At 39.8% G+C, this 14,098-nt stretch overlaps 1 pseudogene; it reads left to right on the forward strand.

Annotated features, from left to right (window-relative positions):
- Positions 1-13,979: 13,979 nt before the first annotated feature.
- On the forward strand, positions 13,980-14,098 carry LOC124797026 (annotated as a pseudogene).

Below are 14,098 nucleotides of genomic sequence, written 5' to 3' on the forward strand. Positions count from 1 at the left end.
GAACCTCATTCCTTACCTTATCAGTCCACCTAATTTTCAACATTCATCTGTAGGACCATATCTCAAATGCTTCGATTCTCTTGTCTTCCAGTTTTCCCACAGTCCATGTTCCACTACCATACAATGCTGTGGTCCAAATGTACGTTTTTAGACATTTCTTCCTCAAATTAAGATTTATATTTGATATCTGTTGACTTCTCTTAGCCAGGAATGCAGTGTTACAGCCAGGTAATTGTACAAGCTGAACAATTACAACTGTGACTCATTGATATTATAGTCAATACACACCACATTTTTTCATTTTGCAGAGTGTGCAGTTTTACAATTCTGAATTTTTAAAGCAAGTTGACAGATTTTGCACCATTCTGAAATCCTACCTAGATTTGACTAAATATTTGCACTGATTTTTTCAGACAGTACTTCACTATAGATAACAGCATCATCTGTGAAGACTCTGAGATTATTACTGATATTTAAATACACTATTAATATTTAAAACAATAATCATTACTGACAACAAACTAGACTGTCCCGTTGTCTCTCTCGGTAAAAACATTAATTTGTATGTTTTATTGATTATAACCAAACTACCCCAAAAATGTTTTGACATCCATTACCATTAAAAAACATATAAATTTTTTGGAACCCAAGTGAAACACATTTGCTGTATAAGAACCAGTGTATAACATGCATCATAACAAAATGGAATGAAACGGATGATATTAAGCATTAGGTGTACGAGTTTTTGCTTATATTCTTTCTCAGATAGTTAATTTTTTTTTTTTTTTTTACTCTTATTAACATGATAATATCCTTAACATCTGTTTGCTCCAAAATTCATGAACACCTTCTCAGTTCAAATGTAATAAATTCCTTGAGAGGAAAAACTTCAGTCTGCAAATCATTATGCTTTTAGAAAGCATTGCTCATGTGAAACTCAGCTTGTCCTTTTTTCACATAATACCACATGAACTATGAATGAAGGGTAACAGGCAGATTCCATATTCCTAGATTTCCAAAAAGCTTTTGACATGGTATCCCACTGCACACTGTTAAAGAAGATATCAGAGTATGGAACAGGTTCACAGATATGTGTGTGGCTTGAAGACCTTTTAGTAATAGACTCAGTACATTGTCCTTGATGGCAAGCGTTCATCAGATCCAAGGGTATCAACAGGAGTGCCACAGAGATGTGTGATACGGCTGCTATTATTTTCTAAATACATGAAAGATCTGGCAGACAATGTAAGCAGCAATCTACAGCTGTTTGTTGATGATGCTGTGGTTTATGGGAATGGGTCATCATTGAGTGACTGTAGGAGGATACAAGGCGAATTACACAAAATTTGTAGTTGGTGTAATGAATGGCAGCTAGCTCTAAATGTAGAAAAATGTAAGTTAATGTAAATGAGTAGGAAAAACAATCCCATGATGTTTGAATACAACATTAGCAGCGTGCCACTTCAGACAGTCACATCGATTAAAAATATCTAGGTGTAACACTGCAAAAGGATATGAAATGGAATGAGCATGTAAGGATGGTAGTAGGGAAGGTGACTGGTTGACTTCAGTTTATTGGGAGCATCCTATAAAAATATGGTTCATCTGTGTAGGTGAAGAACCCTAGAGTGACCCATTCTTGAGTACTGTTTGAGTGTTTAGGATTGAAGGCAAATCAGAGGCAGGTTGCTAGATTTGTTACCCATACTATAGAGATGCTTCAGGAACTGAAATGTGAATCCCTGGAGGTAAGGTGGTGTTTTTCAAGAAACATTATTAAGAAACTTTTGAGACCCGGCATGCAAAGTTGGTTGCAGAACGATTCTACTGCCACCAACATATTTTAGAGTTAGGATCACAGAGAAATGATAAGAGAAATTAGGGCTTGTACAGAGGCATCTTTCCCTTGCTCTTTTTTGAGTGGAACAGGAAGGAAAATGACTAATGGAAAATGACGCACTGTACTGTGGCTTGCAGACTATGTATGTAGATGTAGATGAGTGTGAGCCAGTCATTCTAATCCCCCCCCCCCCCCCCCATCTCTTAAAACTTATTTTTTAATTCTTCGCCGGGGCTCTACCTGAAAAAGTAGCTCCAAAATAGCACATATATTAGAGGATCATCCCTTAAAGTGTTCATGGAGCCAACATCCATAAGCAACACGCTGGCATCAAGAAGACGGCACTATAACACTTATTAGTTGTTAAATATATAAATTTACATTACCTCTGTCTGTCAATCTTTGTGCATACTTTCAGTGGAGACTTGTATGCTCATATGTCCTTAATTATTCATGCACAATATTGTCTTCATTAATTTGAAAGATAAATTAGATCTTCCTAACTTTGAGGCTTTTTGAAATGAATGAAAATATAATTTAGCAACAATTAGGACATGTCTGATCAAAAAGCTTCTAGGAGCTGGTGCAGCTTTGCAATACTAAAAATTATTTTTTTTTATTTAAACTGTAATGAACTATTTATATACTAACTTTGTTGATCTTATAGATATAAATAGTGACACCTGATAATTTGTGCATAAGAAAGGAGTCTGATTTGAGATCTGGATTTGATTTGCAGGCAAGTTTAGCCAGTTTCCTGGTAAGCCAACTGTTTGTGCAAAGGTTTGAGTCCTGGCACTGGCAGAAATTTTCTGGTATTTCTGAAGATAGTTATCATTTTAGCCAAAAGTAAAAGAATTCCGACTATTTTATAAAGATATATTTTAGAAAAATCTAGTTTCAGTAATGTAATTAAATAGTGACTTCCCATCTCATAATTCTTCACTAGCCAATTCTATTGCATATGCATTAGTTGTGCATATTTACTCTATTTACTCAAGTGATGGTAGTTAAATGTATCTCAAGCACATAGTAGTGGTAGGTTTTTCAAACAGGAGTCTACATGATGTACAAGGATGTGCACCACCAGAGAGAGTAAGATTCTAAAACTGTCATTATTTAAGGAAATGTGTCTTGCCCCATGCAATAAAATTGAAAGGAACTTTCTTATCTCAAAAGGTTAATAGTTATGAATTTTAATAGTTTGTACAGACATCTCTTTTCTTATTCATATTTAACTAAAGTGAATGTTTGTCATTTTATTAATGTTGGCTTCCAAAACTAAAGTTGAACAAAATGTGTTTTAAAAGCAGCATTTCTTGGATTGATTGGTTAAAGTGTAACTCAGATACAGAGAACAAAACAGAATGTGGGGAAAAAACACCACAGTGATTGCTAAAATTACAGTATTTTCCATCCAACTATGCAATGTTACACCTCCAAGTTAGAAGAACCACAGCAGTCAGTCCTAGAGTTCTGTAACAAATAAAAGGGCTGTCTGTACCCCAGGGAGAGACCATGTGACAGCCCAAAGTGACCCCCCCCCCCCTTCCTGCCATGGCCTTGTGGATGCCTATGGGCACCCAACTGAATACTTACAGAATGTTTCAGTGTAACGAACAGTTTGTGTCTAACATCACTCATGACTGACTAAGAGAATCAAAACATAACGTGAAACAAAGAGAAGGCTTTATGTCTCACTCAGAAATTCTAACACAACTCAGGATAGGGAGCACTACAAAGTATACTGTAACATTGTGAAAAGTGTCATTAAGAAATCCTAGAGCATGTTTGTTAGATCTGTAATTAACAAATCAAATAATAAAATAAAAACTATCTGGAAATGGTCAAAAGGGAGACAGGAAAAATTACAGAAGATACAGACAGTATCGAAGTATGTCATAATGGAAGCATGGTAGATAAAGGTGATATGATTGCCAATACCTTCAACAACCATTTTTTGACAGTATCAGATCAAATTGGTTGTCAAGGGTCTAGAGTTGAAGCCATGAGTCTTCTACAACAAGCAGTGCAGAACATAATTAGTCACATGCATGTACCCTATATTACAGCCAAAGAGATTGAGAAGGCAATAAGGCAAATGAAAAATAAAAATTCCACTGCTGCAGATAATATATCTATCAAAGTACTGAAGCACTGCTGCAAATTTACTCAAGAAGTTTTCTGGATATGGATAGAGTACACCCCAGATACTCTTGCAGAAACTTATACAAACAGCTTGGAATCCTCACCATGCCATCTCAGTACTTTTTTTTAAATATGTGCTTTGTGAACAGTAATCATACAATTTACAAAGCAAACAGTGAATATGATGATCATGATACAAGACTTAACATGATCTTCACAAGGATATAAAAAATCTCAGCTTGGTACAGAAAGAAGTACATTATTCAAGAACAAAAGTATAAAATAAACTTCCATTTCATGTTAAACCAGTCACTGGGGAGAAGACTAAATTCAAAAAATAGTTGAAACTTCTATCTTATGAATGGTTCTTTTTATTCTTTAGAGGAATTTTTTGATAGTGTGTAACAATTAGTACCATGTGTTTAATTTTAAGCATTCGTACAAGAACAGGTAGCACTGGCAAATCAATTGATTACAGAATGCTTTTTATATCTATTAGAATGTAAAACTTATAATTTGCTTGTGTAATCATTACTACTACTACTATCTGTGTCGTTTAAATACTTGAACCTCGTGGTATCTGTTTACATACGATTTCGTTTGTAAGTATCATTACAATTTAGATATGGTTATTACTGTAATCATCTGACATGTTCTACAGCGATAAACTCGCATCAAGGTTCGATGGAAAATACATAAATCAATCAAATTATTCCATACGACATTAACGAATGTGCAAGTATGTACCTTAAGCAAACTTTCTTGTTGTAGTATACATCAACGCGACAACTTCGCAGGTTTTAGTTCCTGAACTAAGCGATAAAGGGGCCGCTGCTTGCATCACGTGCCTAAGTCGTTCAACAATTGCCATTTTGCGCGCTTAGAAGATTGTTACATCTTTGCAGATCTTTATCGGTGTTTATACGTTCAACGTGAAGAAATATTTTTTGGTAGTGTTCAAAAATGTCCCGTCCTGGTCAATCGCTCACATCTGTCAAAAAAACACTCTTTTTTGCTTAATAGTGTGTCTAATTGTCTTTCATAACCAGTTTTACCTGTAAAGATTTAAATTACTGTATCACTTGGTAGTTTTGTACGGAAAGCTTGGTAGAAACGAGACAGCTCTTCCAAATTAGAATATCGTAATTTTCTCAATTTTTTCCGTACCTCGTACTTTTTATATGCCAAGGCGCAATAGGACCAAGATGGAAAGCTGAATGTATTAAACTTTCTGTCTTTGCTGAGGAGTGAAAAGCCAGCTGAGAGGTTTTATATTCTGCTCAGAAACATTGAAAACGGTGTATTTCCATTAAATGACACTAGGGCGTCAGACTACATTGAGCAATAATAATAAAGAAGTGAGCCTCAAGTTCTTTTTGCTTCTGTGGAGACGTAGAAAAAAAAAAAAAAAAAAAAAGCTTTTACACCTCAAACAAATACGATGAACCCATACTTAGTGTGGAAGATACACATACAATTGACTCTCCTAACAATGAAATGTGCGGAAAATTGGCTTCTTCTGATAAAAATTTCAGTATTTACTTCGATGGCTGAAGTGTGTGAAATCAGAAAGATATTCTAATGTTTTGAATATTTACATGTGCGGATCTTTTCAGTAACGGGTTTCTATAGTTTCAATAATCTTTCCTTCCTTTTCTGTGATTTTAGCTTGCATTAACACAGATGGAAAGGTTGTCCAGTTTCTGGAGGTAACTTTTGTCATTGATGGTTGCAATTTTTCTAAATTGCTGTATAAATGTTGTCTTAAGTTGTCACGTTTCCACAGATCGTGAACTAGAGATACGGAGTAATTTTTTGAAGTCTTTTTATAGACAACAGTTAGTACAGTAAATGAAAAATCAAAACTGGCAAACTTGTACCTGTTCGCACTATATTACTTGCGTGTACACAGTCTAAAATTAACACAGTAAAAGTGAAGTGTGGTGCCCGGAAAGACACCATTCGGCTTTTTCGAACACTGTTGACTTGCCATTGTTTACGCCAGCCCTTCCCCCCCAAGCACACAAACACACACACACACACACTTTGCCACCGACACACAGTGTATTCCTTTGAGTAGAGTACTGTGACGATGAGCTTCAGCACAGACGGTGGTGTGCCAATAGCCAGCAAATTGCCTTTTACACGCCAGAGTGCATTAAACAGCGTCATACCGGATAGATGACATGAGGGTATCATGAACAATTCCAGTTGTTCCAAAACTGGCTGCTCTTCAACAACGCCTGCGGCAAGTTATCAGACGCACACCAAGAGCAGCATTCCAACAAGACAACGCTCGTACACATGTACTGAAGGTCCGAGACGTCTCCTCCGCTCTACAGCTATCAAATGTTCCTCCGTCTGACATGTCTCCTGAACACGCCGTAATTCCTATGATCAGCGACTCGTTCGTCTTGTAGAGAACGCAGCTGCATTTTGAACTTATTGTTAGTTATTTAGCCACTCTAGCCTCAACACACCTGTCTAATCTAACGATTTCATGGTATCTCAGGATTGCCCCTGAGATGTCTCGTAGCGTTATGTCGACAAAATGCTTCCAGCATCTGGACAGCTACTTCTGGAACTATAATACGAGCTGTTTAGCAAAACTAAATGGGAACTTTTGTTCGTTAAAAATGAAACTTTGTGTAAGCGGTAGAAGAACGACATGCCCGAAAGGCAAAGCCCAGAGGAAGTCCTTGGCTAACACACGAGATATCAAATACAAGAACAACCGATAAACAAAAGTACAGCAAATGAAGGATGCGAAACGAAATAATGTCAACCCAACATGAGATTGAGAGAGCTGCAGAATGACAATGAAGGAATGGGTAGAAAAGAAATGCAAAACTATAGAAACGTACATGGCCAAAGAGAATATAAATGCAGCATATAAAAACGCCAAGGAAATACTTGGTGAAAAGAGAAGCAGATTTATGAACATCAAGAGCTCAAAGGCAAGCCAGTACTAAGCAAAGAAGGGCAAGCCGAAGGTTATATATAGAACAACTATACAAAGGAAAGAAATTACATTTATAGCATTTGTAGACAAAAAAATTTAACAATGTTAACTGAAATCTACTCTGCGAAACTCTGAACTCAACAGGGATAAAATACACAGAACAAGTGAAGGGAGTGGAAACAATGGAAAATCTGGATAGGAAATCGAAGTTCATTAACACTGCAGTTCTGTTAAAGACGGCAAAAGACTTGGAAGATCAACTGAAGCAACTGGTTAACGTCATGCAAAGAGATTATAATATAAATATCAATAAAATCAAAACTAGAGTACCAACTGTAGCTGAATTACATCGTGTGATACTGTAGGAATTAGATTAGGAAATGACACATTAAAGGTCGTAAACGATTTTTGTTGTTTGGGCAGCAAAATAACAGACGATGACAGAAGGCAGAAAACGAAGAGTGGCAATAGCAATAAAATCTTTCCTGAAAATGACAAACACATTGACATAAAATGGTCGAATACAGATATAAGCGTTAGTTAGTCTGTCCTGAACCTGCTTGTGTGGCGTGTAGAGCCGGCCGCGGTGGTCTCGCGGTTCTAGGCGCTCAGTCCGGAACCGCGCGACTGCTACGTCGCAGGTTCGAATCCTGCCTCGGCATGGATGTGTGTGACGTCCTTAGGTTAGTTAGGTTTAAGTAGTTCTAAGTTCTAGGGGACTGATGACCACAGATTTTAAGTCCCATAGTGCTCAGAGCCATTTGAACCATTTTTTGTGGCGTGTAGTCTCATATTAAAGCAAAATGCAGTCTTTAAACAGTGGAAATAACAAAATAATAAAACCTTCTGGAATGTGGTGCTACAGAAGAATGGTGGTGATTTGATGACTAGATCGGATAACGAATGAAGATGCACCGATTCGAAAAGAAAAGAAATCTGTGGCACAACTTGAATAAACGAAATGATCGGTTGATGGGAACGTCCTTAAGCATAAAAAATAGGCCGTTTGGTAACAGAGGGAAGTGAGTGAGTGAGTGAGTGAGTGTGTGTGTGTGTGTGTGTGTGTTTGTGTGTGTATCAAAACTGAAAAGGAAGGCCAAGGTTTAACTACTACAGCAGCAGGTTCAAATGGATGTAGGTTGTAGTAATTACACACTGGTTAGAGTAAAGTGAAGAGCAGTATCAAATCAGTCTTCACACTAAAAATCACAACACAACTCTCCAAGAAGCACACGCATTACCTTGTTTTATTTGCTGTGAAAAAAAGAAGGAAGGTTAAGGTTTAGGGCCCCGTCAAACACAAGGTTATTTAAAATGAATACTTACAACACGATAAGAAATGATAATGCTCTTACATAAGAAGTATTATTTGTACTGTACAAGTGAACACTTTCATAAAGTTCAGAATAGTTTTAATTTAATTTCTCACTTTGAGTACAACATTTTTTTTTTCTCTCTCTTCATCTGGTAAGTGGCAGAGTTCGCCGACTACGGGGAAGTCGCTAAACAAAACTTCGCAGTTATTTATTTACCTTTTGCTGTTGCGTAGGCGCAACCCCAATGTATTAAAGATGTATCCATCGTATGTCTGTGAACCGTCTAGAATTCATTCTTTACAAGATTGTGGATTTTGGTGATTTCACCCGAAAACCAGTTCGAAGCTGCCGTGTGGAACACGTGCGGATTCGAACAACGTCTGGCATACCGGATACGAGTGTCAGGACATCGTCGACGACAATCGGTTTCAAACCCGACTGCGCTTGTTGTTGACAAAGAATGCAAGTATTGTTCTCGCAAACAAAGTTGACACTCCGCGCGGTGGCTGATGGGAGCGACTGTAAATAGGAAATGCCTTTACTGTCGCTCCCATCAGATACCGCGCCGAGTGTCTACTTTGTTTGCGCGTGTAGTATCTACATCTACATCTACATGATTACTCTGCAATTCACATTAAAGTGCCATTTAAGTGCTTGGCAGAGGGTTCATCGAACCACAATCATACTATCTCTCTACCATTCCACTCCCGAACAGCGCGCGGGAAAAACGAACACCTAAACCTTTCTGTTCGAGCTCTGATTTCTCTTATTTTATTTTGATGATCATTCCCACCTATGTAGGCTGGGCTCAACAAAATATTTTCGCATTCGGAAGAGAAAGCTGGTGACTGAAATTTCGTAAATAGATCTCGCCGCGATGAAAAACGTCTTTGCTTTAATGACTTCCATCCCAACTCGCGTATCATATCTGCCACACTCTCTCTCCTATTATGTGATAATACTAAACGAGCTGCTCTTTTTTGCACCCTTTCGATGTCCTCCGTCAATCCCACCTGGTAAGGATCCCACAGCGCGCAGCAATATTCTAACAGAGGACAAATGAGTTTAGTGTAAGCTGTCTCTTTAGTGGACTTGTTGCATCTTCTAAGTGTCCTGCCAATGAAACGCAACCTTTGTCTCGTCTTCCCTACAATATTATCTATGTGGTCTTTCCAACTGAAGTTGTTCATAATTTTAACACCCAGGTATTTAGTTGAATTGACAGCCTTGAGAATTGTACTACTTATCGAGTAATCGAATTGCAACAGATTTCTTTTGGAACTCATGTGGATCACCTCACACTTTTCGTTATTTAGCGTCAACTGCCGCCTGCCACACCATGCAGCAATCTTTTCTAAATCGCTTTGCAACTGATACTGGTCTTCGGATGACCTTACTAGATGGTTAATTACAGCATCATCTGCGAACAACCTAAAGAACTGCTCAGATTGTCACACAGGTCATTTATATAGATCAGGAACAGCAGAGGTCCCAGGACGCTTCCCTGGGGAACACCTGATATCACTTCACTTTTACTCAATGATTTGCCGTCTATTACTACGAACTGCGACCTTCCTGACAGGAAATCACGAATCCAGTCGCACAACTGAGACGATACCCCATAGGCCCGCAGCTTGATTAGAAGTCGCTTGTGAGGAACGGTGTAAAAAGCTTTCCAGAAATCTAGAAATACGGAATGAACTTGAGATCCTCTGTCTATAGCGGCCATTACTTCATGCGAATAAAGAGCTAGCTGCGTTGCACAAGAACGATGTTCTCTGAAACCATGCTGATTACGTATCAATAGATCATTCCATTCGAGGTGATTCATAATGTTTGAATACAGTATATGATCCAAAACCCTACTGCAAACCGACGTCAATGATATAGGTCTGTAGTTCGATGAATTACTCCTACTACCCTTCTTAAACACTGGTGCGACCTGCACAATTTTCCAATCTGTAGGTACAGATCTATCGGTGAGCGAGTGGTTGTATATGATTGCTAAGTAGGGAGCTATTGTATCAGCGCAATCTGAAAGGAATCTAATCGGATACAATCTGGACCTGAAGACTTGCCCGTATCAAGCGATTTCAGTTGCTTCGCAACCCATAAAGTATCTACTTCTAAGAAACTCATGCTAGTAGCTGTTCGTGTTTCAAATTCTGGAATATTCCATTCGTCTTCCCTGGTGAAGGAATTTTGGAAAACTGCGTTCAATAACTCCGCTTTAGCGGCACAGTCGTCGGTAACAGTACCATCGGCACTGCGCAGTAAAGGTATTGACTGCGTCTTGCCGCTTGTGTACTTTACATACGACCAGAATTTCTTCGGATTTTCTACCAAATTGCGAGACAATGTTTCGTTGTGGAACCTATTAAAGGCATCTCGCATTGAAGTCCGTGCCAAATTTCGCGCGTCTGTAAATTTTAGCCAATCTTCGGGATTTCGCGTTCTTCTGGACTTCGCATGCTTTTTCCGTTGCCTCTGCAACAGCGTATTTCAACCAGTTTCCGAGCAAACGTGGCTAAGGGCGCTGCACGCAATGTTCATATGAAGTCGGGTAATTCGCAAACGGCCATTGTTCACAGCGGCACGCAAAGCTGCACGTCTTCAATGAGCCAATATAGAAGCTGGACAGTAACTGACTGGAGGCATGTAGTGTAGTCGGACGAGTCGTGATTTTGTCTCTTTTCAAATGATACAAAGCACTAAATGGCCCACAGTCCAGTGAGGCGTTTAGCCAGCAGTGTGTGGAAGGAGTAGTTCAGAGCAAGGGTGCTTTGGGGTGTTTTTCGTACCATGAGTTGGGCCCACTCATTCAAGTTGTCGTGAACATCAACCAGAACGTCATCTAGGAAAATGGGGTTTACTATCTGTAATCCGCGTCGTACTTGCACGATATTGCGATCGCGTAACTCGCAGTCTTTATTAGGTGCTCCTTCTTGCACGATATTTCGACTGCTGTGACTTATTAAACTGATAGTTCGGTAATTTTCACATCTGTCAACACCTGCTTTCTTTGGGAATTCCAATGCCAGAGAAAGCAGGTGTTGACAGATGTGAAAATTACCGAACTATCAGTTTTATAAGTCACTGCTGCAAAATACTAACGCGAATTCTTTACAGACGAATGGAAAAACTGGTAGGAGCTGACCTCGGGGAAGATCAGTTTGGATTCCGTAGAAATGTTGGAACACGTGAGGCAATACTGACCTTACGACTTATCTTAGAAGCTAGATTAAGGAAACGCAAACCTACATTTCTAGCATTTCTAGACTTAGAGAAAGCGTTTGACAATGTTGACTGGAATACTCTCTTTCAAATTCTGAAGGTGGCAGGGGTAAAATACAGGGAGCGAAAGGCTATTTACAATTTGTACAGAAACCAGATTGCAGTTATAAGAGTCGAGGGACATGAAAGGGAAGCAGTGGTTGGAAAGGGAGTGAGACAGGGTTGTAGCCTCTCCCCGATGCTATTCAATCTGTATGTTGTGCAAGCAGTAGAGGAAACAAAAGAAAAGTTCGGAGTAGGTATTAAAATCCATGGAGAAGAAATAAAAACTTTGAGGTTCGCCGATGACATTGTAATTCTGTCAGAGACAGCAAAGGACTTGGAAGAGCAGTTGAACGGAATGGACAGTGTCTTGAAAGGAGGATATAAGATGAACATCAACAAAAGCAAAACGAGGATAATGGAATGTAGTCGAATTAAATCGGGTGATGCTGAGGGAATTAGATTAGGAAATGAGACACTTAAAGTAGTAAAGAGTTTTGCTATTTGGGGAGCAAAATAACTGATGACGGTCGAAGTAGAGAAGATATAAAATGTAGACTGGCAATGGCAAGGAAAGCGTTTCTGAAGACGAGAAATTTGTTAACATCGAGTATTGATTTAAGTGTCAGGAAGTCGTTTCTGAAAGTATTTGTATGGAGTGCAGCCATGTATGTAAGTGAAACATGGACGATAAATAGTTTGGACAAGAAGAGAATAGAAGCTTTCTAAATGTGGTGCTACAGAAGAATGTTGAAGATTAGACGGGTAGATCACGTAACTAATGAGGAGGTATTGAACAGAATTGGGGAGAAGAGGAGTTTGTGGTACAACTTGACTAGAAGAAGGGATCGGTTGGTAGGACATGTTTTGAGGCATCAAGGGATCACCAATTTGGCACTGGAGGGCAGCGTGGAGGGTAAAAATTGTAGAGGGGGACCAAGAGATGAATACACCAAGCAGATTCAGAAGGATGTAGGCTGCAGTAGGTACTGGGAGATGAAGAATCTTGCACAGTATAGAGTAGCACGGAGAGCTGCATCAAACCAGTCTCAGGACTGAAGACCACAGCAACAACAACAACTCGTAATCTCCATCATGTGCTCCCTTAGACTCAAGAAGCACATGATGAAGATCGGGGGATTAGGCGATCGAAATATCGTGCAAGTACGGTGCGGATTACTGCCATAAAACCCGATTTTGCAAGATGACATCGGCTTGCCGGGAAAGCCTAAAGACCTAGACGGTGCCGGCCCGTGTGGCCAAGCGGTTCTAGGCGCGTCAGTCTGGAACCGCGTGACCGCTACGGTCGCAGGTTCGAATCCTGCCTCGGGCATGGATGTATGTGGTGTCCTTAGGTTAGTTAGGTTTAAGTAGTTCTAAGTTCTAGGGGACTGATGACCACAGATGTTAAGTCCCATAGTGCTCAGAGCCATTTGAACTATTTGGACCTAGACGGTAAGGAAGAGTTACCTTTTCTTCTTCATCTTCGTGACGGATATCCTGTAGATACCCCCCCCCCCCCTCCTGTCCGCAGCTCGTGGTCGTGCGGTAGCGTTCTCGCTTCCCACGCCCGGGTTCCCGGGTTCGATTCCCGGCGGGGTCAGGGATTTTCTCTGCCTTGTGATGACTGGGTGTTGTGTGCTGTCCTTAGGTTAGTTAGGTTTAAGTAGTTCTAAGTTTTAGGGGACTGGTGACCATAGATGTTAAGTCCCATAGTGCTGAGAGCCATTTGAACCATTTTTTTTAGATACCCCCCACGCGTGGTCTGATGAACACACAGCCACACTATGGTACAGCGAAATACCCGCTAAATAGCTCGCTCTTAATCGAAATTTCTGGCACTATTTTTGACAGACGGTGAAATGTAGCAATCAACGTCCGTACATTTTGGTAGCTCTATGGTATTCTAACCATGAATGAGCGTCCTCGCCGATCTGAGACTGGGGGCGGTGTTATAAGGTATTAGCCTGTTTTATCCGGTGACCTTACAAAGCTGATGAAAACAACAGGCTTGCTCTGCTTCAGTTTAAACTACATGTGCTGCACTCGAAATACTATCTGGAAACATTACGTGTCGGGCAGAGACACGAATGTGAAAGAGAATATTAAAGCAGCATACAGAAAGCTGTTAAAAGGGAACAAAGAGAACGTCCTTATAAGTAAGGTAAACAATATTCCTGAGAATGCTGCTGTAAGTTCTTCATTCTTATCGCAGAATGCTGGCCCGACCAACAAGTCACAGAGATGTAGGAATCGGTGGTGCAACTAATTTTGTTCTCCGTAGATCTGTAGTTTGAAACGGGGCGATTTGAAATATTTGATGTGGTACCACTGGTCCTAATAAACATCTCATCCTTCATTCTTCACCCTCCCACTTTAGATCCTTTTCCTATACCTTTTTATAATATGTAAATTACTAAAGGGTATATGTATATGTGCCAACAGCCTTGTCGCAGTGATAACACCGGTTCCCGTCAGATCACCAAAGCTAAGCGCTGTAGGGCTTGGCTAGCACTTGGATGGGTGATCGTCGAGGTCAGTCGAGCGCTGTTGGCA

The sequence above is a fragment of the Schistocerca piceifrons genome, chromosome 4 (genome assembly GCF_021461385.2).
Source record: "Schistocerca piceifrons isolate TAMUIC-IGC-003096 chromosome 4, iqSchPice1.1, whole genome shotgun sequence".
NCBI lineage: Eukaryota > Metazoa > Arthropoda > Insecta > Orthoptera > Acrididae > Schistocerca > Schistocerca piceifrons.